This window comes from Pteropus alecto, unplaced genomic scaffold (genome assembly GCF_000325575.1).
Source record: "Pteropus alecto unplaced genomic scaffold, ASM32557v1 scaffold312, whole genome shotgun sequence".
Taxonomy (NCBI): Eukaryota; Metazoa; Chordata; class Mammalia; order Chiroptera; family Pteropodidae; genus Pteropus; species Pteropus alecto.
This window is the reverse complement of record NW_006433948.1, coordinates 2813768-2819958: the sequence shown is the minus strand read 5'-3', so window position 1 is coordinate 2819958 and position 6191 is coordinate 2813768.

Here is a 6191-nt window from a genome sequence, read left to right as displayed (position 1 = left end):
TATATATAATCTGTCCTTATTTAAGAAATACACTGTCTTGATTACTGTAGCTGTGTAGTAAGTTTTAAAATTGGGAAATGTGATTCCTCTACCTTTGTTCTTGGTTTTCTAAGATTTTGGGGGCTACTCTGGGTCCCTCGAATTTCCATATGAATTTTAAGTTCAGCTTATAAATTTCTGCAAAGAAACAGGCTAGGATTTTGATGGAGATTCTATAGAATCTGTCAATCGACTTGGGGAGTATTAACAATTTAACAATATTATTTCTAATAATCCATAAAATGGGATGTCTCCATTTACGTAGGTCTTATTCAAGTTCTTATAACAGTGTTTCCTAGTTTTTCATAGTATACGTTTTATATTTTGATGTTTATTTATAATTATTTTTTGCTTTTTAATGCAATTATAAATGAAATTGTTTCCTTAATTTCATTTTTGGATTGTTCTTTGCAAGTGTACAGAAATACCATCAATTTTGTGTATTTATCTCATCCTGAAACCCTGCTGAATTTATTGATTACATCTAATCATTTTTAGTGGATTTTGTAGGATTTGCTATATACAAGACTATGTCATCTACGAACAGAGATAGCTTTACATCTTTTTTTCCAGTCTGGATGCCTTGTACTTCCTTTTCTTGCCTAATTGCTCTGGCTAGGTGCTCCAGTACAATGCTGAAGAAGAGTGGCAAAAGTAGACATGCATATCTTCCTTCTGAACTTAGGGAAAAGTATTCAGTCTTTCACTGTTAAATATTACATTAGCTGTGCGTTTTTCAGACATGCCCTTTACCAGATTGGAGAAGTCTCCTTTGTTCCTACTTTATCGAATGTTTTTATCGTGAAAGGATTTTGAAATTTGTCAGTTTTCTGTGTCTGTCGAGATGATGATGGGATTTTTGTCCTTTATTCTATCAATATGGTGTTTTACACTAATTGATTTTTGGATGTCAAACTAACCTTGCTTTCTTGGAATAAATCCTATTTGGTCATGGTTTCTAATCCTTTTTATATATTGCTGGATTCATGTTGCAAGTGTGGGAAGTTGTTTGTTTTTAAATTTTTGTGTGTGTGTTTATCTATAGCGTAAGAGATTCTGATCTGTAACTTTCTAGTGACGTCTGTTGTTTTGATATCAGGGTAATAGTGACCTCATAGAAGCTCTTTTTTTTTTTTTGGAAGAATTTGTGAAGAATTGGTTTTAACTTTTCCTCAAATGTTTGGTAGACTTCACTAGTGAAGCCATCCGTGTCTCGGCTTTTCTTTGTGGGAAATGTTTTAATTACCATTTCAATCTTTTTACTGATTGAGATCGATTCAGATTTTCTATTTCTTCTTGAGTAATTTTAGTAACTTTGTGTCTTTTTAGTAATTTGTCCATTTCATCTAGGTTATCTAATTTGTTGACGTACAGTTTTTCATAGTATTCCCTAATAATGTTTTTAATATTTCTAATGTGAGTAGTGATGTTCCTACTTCCATTCCTGATTTTAGTAAGTGACATTTTTTTTTCTTCATCAAACCTAAAGGTTTTTTCTTCAAACCTAAAGGTTTGACAGTTTTGTTAATCTTTTCAAAGACTCAACTTTCGATTTCAGTGATTTTCTCTATTGTTTTTCTGGTCTCTATTTTATAAGTTTACAGTCTAATCCTTAATTATTTCCTTCTGTTTGCTTTGCTCTTCATTTTCCAGTGTCTTCCAGTCGAACTTTAGGTTACTGATTTGAGATCTTTCTTTTTTAACGTAGGCATTTCTATCTATATAGTTCCTTGTAAGCGTTGCTTTAGTGGCATCCTATAAATTCCGTTATGTTCCGTTTGCAATTTTTTTCATCTCATAGTATCTTCTCATTTCCCTTGTGATTCCTTTTTTCAACCCTTGCTTTTCTAGGAGTGCATCATTTGCACATATTTGTTAAATTCCCAAATGTCTTTGTTATTAATTTCTAATTTCACTCTGTTGTGATCGAAAAACATAGTTTGTACAATTTCAGTCATTTTAAATTTACCGAGGCCTGGAGAATGTTCCATGTGCTCTTCAGAGGAATGTACACTTTTTTATTGGTTGATATAGTATTCTGAAGATGCCTGTTATGTCTAGTTTGTGTATAGTGTTGTTCACGTCTTTCATTTCTTTGTTGATCTTCTGTCCTATTGTTCTATCCATTATTGAAAGTGTCATATTAAAGTCTCCAACTCTTATTGTTGAACTGTTTATTTCTCCCTTCGATTCTATTTTTGCCTCACATATTTGGAGGTTCTGTTATTAGGGGCAAATATATTATAATTGTTATATATTTCCGATAGTTTTATCATTATAAAATGTTTCTTCTTATCTGCAGTAACATATTATTTTAAAGTCTATTTTATGTTATACCAGTCTAGTCATTTTAGCTTTCTTATGGTTGCTGTTTGCATGGTATAGATTTTTCTATTCTTTCACTTTCTACCTATTCGTATCTTTGACTTAAAATATTTCTCCAGTAGATAACATATAGTGTTATCTTGTTTTTTTTTAATCCATCTGACAGTAACTGCCTTTCGATCGGATTATTTAATCCATTCACATTTAACGATATTATTGATATAGTTGGATTATATCTGCCATTTTATCTGCCAGTTTTTTTTTCTATGAGTCATCTTTTATTTTGCTTCTTTAGTCCTCCTTTACTGCTTTGTTTTGTATTAAGTTAATATTTTCCAGTGTAACATTTTAATTTCTTTAATTATTTTTGTAGTGATTGTATTTAATGAGAGATGCATCTATTGTGTAGCTTTCTGAGCTTTCATACCTCATGAGTTTCTCTGTACTTAATTAGGTTTTAGAAAATAACTTTCCTCTTCTTAGGAGTATTAGGATAAGATGGAAATAAGATAGATTTTAAAACCTTAGGTTAAAAAACTTATTTCGAATTTTCCCGTAGCTTCTTATCTCCCAGTTCCCTTCTGGCTGGCATAGCGACTTATTATAGAGTGTGTATAACAGACACCAGAGGGTTTTGGTAGTAGTTGGTAACGCCTAAAATTGCTTGAGAAAGTTGATAATTTGGGGGAAGCATGTAGGCAGGAAATTACAAATCATTTTTTGTTCCCCACAGAATGACCTGAGAAAGAAAGTAGCATATTATATTAAGGCCAGGATCACTTCAATTGAAGATTGTATATTTATCAGAATTATTACAACAAGTCACTGAGTGAAGCTGCTAACTGTAGGGGAGCCATTCTTAAGAGCTGGGTTGTAGAATGTAGGAGAAAGGGCAATGACTAATACTATTTTTTCCTTCTTGTGTGAAAATCCACTAGTTAAGGGTCCTTACAAAATATTGGAATGTAATATATACAAGGCTCTAGGGAATAGAAAGGTCAATGAGATATAGCTAGTGGGGGAGGTAAATATATATTTTATATTAAAGTTTAATTTCCCTTCTTGCTCAACTTATCCCCAATCTTGGGTAAATTCAGCCATGTGCCTTACTTCTTGTGATCCCGACATGCCTAGCTTTGCTGGAGTAAATATCACAGTCCCACGGTTAGGAGCTCTTGCAAAATTAGCATGCCCAACCTCAGCTGGGTTCGCTGTACTGTTCTGCAGCCTTTTGCTTATCTGTTTTCAACCCTTTCTCTCTCTCCTGTTCACCTCTTCTAAGAATTTTCCATTTTCCTTAAGCCCTCCACTGTGGCCTTCTTACTGTCTTACGAGCCTGTCTTCTACTTCAGAGAACATATTAGTCATCAATTGAGAAATTCTCTCTCTCTACCTTCAAGATGACTAGTGGCGACTCCTATCTTCGCCTCCTTCTCTTCAGACTCATGACTTCCTGTCTAAGGCTACGTCTTCTACTGTTCTCTTACTTCAAGTAATGAATTGCTGGTTTCACAGAAATGACACATGCCTATTGTGAAAAGTTCCACAGTACAAGAAATAGAGAAGAGCACTCTCTATCTTTGCTCTTGATGGTCCCCTCCCTATTTGTCCATGCCCTTGCTTCATTGGCTCCCCCCTTCTCTCTTGCATCTCCATCCTCTTCCTCTCCATTGCTTCCTTCTTTCCCATAGACAAATATCCTCAACTCCTCAATCCAGAAACAAATATTCTGCCTGTTCTCAAACGATAATTTCTCCCTTTCCTTTCACTCTAATTTTTGGGGTAAATTTGTCAAAACACTGGCACCAGGTATCCACGTCTGCCCTTCCTTACTTCCCACTGGTTCTCTTCTTAGCACACTGCAAGATGTCTTCTGCCTCTCCTACTCTAACAAAGGAGACCTAAAATAGGTCAGTGTTACTCGTTAACGTACTCATTCACTTTGTTGAACTTTAGACAACACTGGAGAGTAACAAGTGGCAAGTGACTGAAGATGAGGATAAGGAGGGTAGAGGCTAGGAAAAGAGCCCTATAGAGCTTCAGGTAGATTCTAAGAAAATATAATTGTCAGAATTTTATTTTAAGCAGATAATGGTGGTGGCTATGTGGTGGGTGGGAACGAAATGGGAATTGGCCAAGATCCAGGGCTGGAAGACCAGTGAGGATTCAATTGTTACATGTACCATATACAAGATGCTAAGGGCTTGGACTATGGCAGTTGTAGGGTTGGAGGGAATGGATTCTAGAGATCTTTAGAAGAGTAAAAGGAAACATGAATGAGAAGTAAGATGTGTACATGTTGGTGGTGGCACTGTTGAGCAAGAGGATGACTTCTAGCTTTCTTACTTGACCTAGAAGGAAAATGGTGCTACCAACCGAGGTAGGGAATATAGGAGAAACGGGTTTGGTGGTCATAGTGACAATAAGTTCGGTTTCAGACATGATTAGAGGTGTTCAAGAAGAGACATTCATCAGGCAACGGGATATAAGAATTCAAAACTCAGGGGAGAGATGAAGCAGAACGTAGAAATTTAAGAACTGCCAGCACTCAGGTGATGGTTAAAAACATGGAATCTATGAGATTGCTTGGGGAAATTATAACAAGAGGAATAGGCTAACGTTGGTCCCCAAGGGGACGTTTAGAGGATGGGTAAGGAACAGCCCAGGGAGGAGATTCCGTCCTTGATTCTTTTTATCTTACTTACATTCTCTGTGACAAAGCTCATCTACGCCAGTGGCTTTAAGTATCTTTTTTTCAATATTCAGTTTAGTGTTTCCGACTGTCTACTGCGCTTCTCCCCCCTAAATGCTTTAGACTTAGCACCTCAGACTTAGGATTTTTTTTACCTCAAATAACATCATAATCAACAATAAAATTTAAGAGTAGGTGATATTTATTGAGCATTTACTATATGCTCAGTACTAGTATAAATGCTTTATATATTTTAACTCACTTTATTTCTCACAGCAGCTTGACGACGTGATATATTATTATCTCTGTTTTCCAGATGAGGAAATCGACACACGGAAAGGTAAGTAAGCTACCAAAGGTCACATGCTAGTAGGTGGCTATGCCTGAATTTGAACATAAGCAGTCTGAATACTCTTAGCCACCGTGTTCTACTACCCTTCTTAAGGTTCGTCACCATCTTATGTTTTCAGTTTCAGTTAATGTCACCAACCCTCTGGTTTTCTAAGGTAGCAAAGTCAGTGTCATCTGCTTGACTGATCCCCATTTCTTATCCCGAACATTATATCCACTGTTATTTGACCTCTTCCGTAGCCTCTTTTTAATTTAAACCCTGACCTACTCTTACATAGACTATTACAATAGCTTCCTCTGTGGTCTTCCCGCCTCTCATCCCTTCTCCTCTCCAATTTTCTTCTACATTTGGCTGTGGTTACTATCCCACCGATCATTTCTCTGCCTAAAAGTCTCTGTTGGGGTTCCTCGGAAAGTTGAACACAGAATTACCATATGACTCAGCAGTTCCACTTCTAGGTATAGATCCAAGAGAATTAAAAGCAGGTTTTCACAAAAACTTGGAGGTGAAGGTTCACAGCAGCCCTATTCATATCTAAAAAGAGGAAGCAACCTAAATGTCCATCAGCTGGTGAACAGTTAAACAAAATGTGCTGTTTCCTACAATGGAATACTATTCCCACAAAAACGAACGAATGGAGTACTGATATATCTATCTGTAACATGGATGAACTGAACATAATCCTAAGTGAAAGAAGCCAGATGGAAAAAGCCACATACTCTATGATTCCATTTAGATGAGATGTCCAGGATAGGCAAATCCTTAGAGACAGAAAGCAGATTA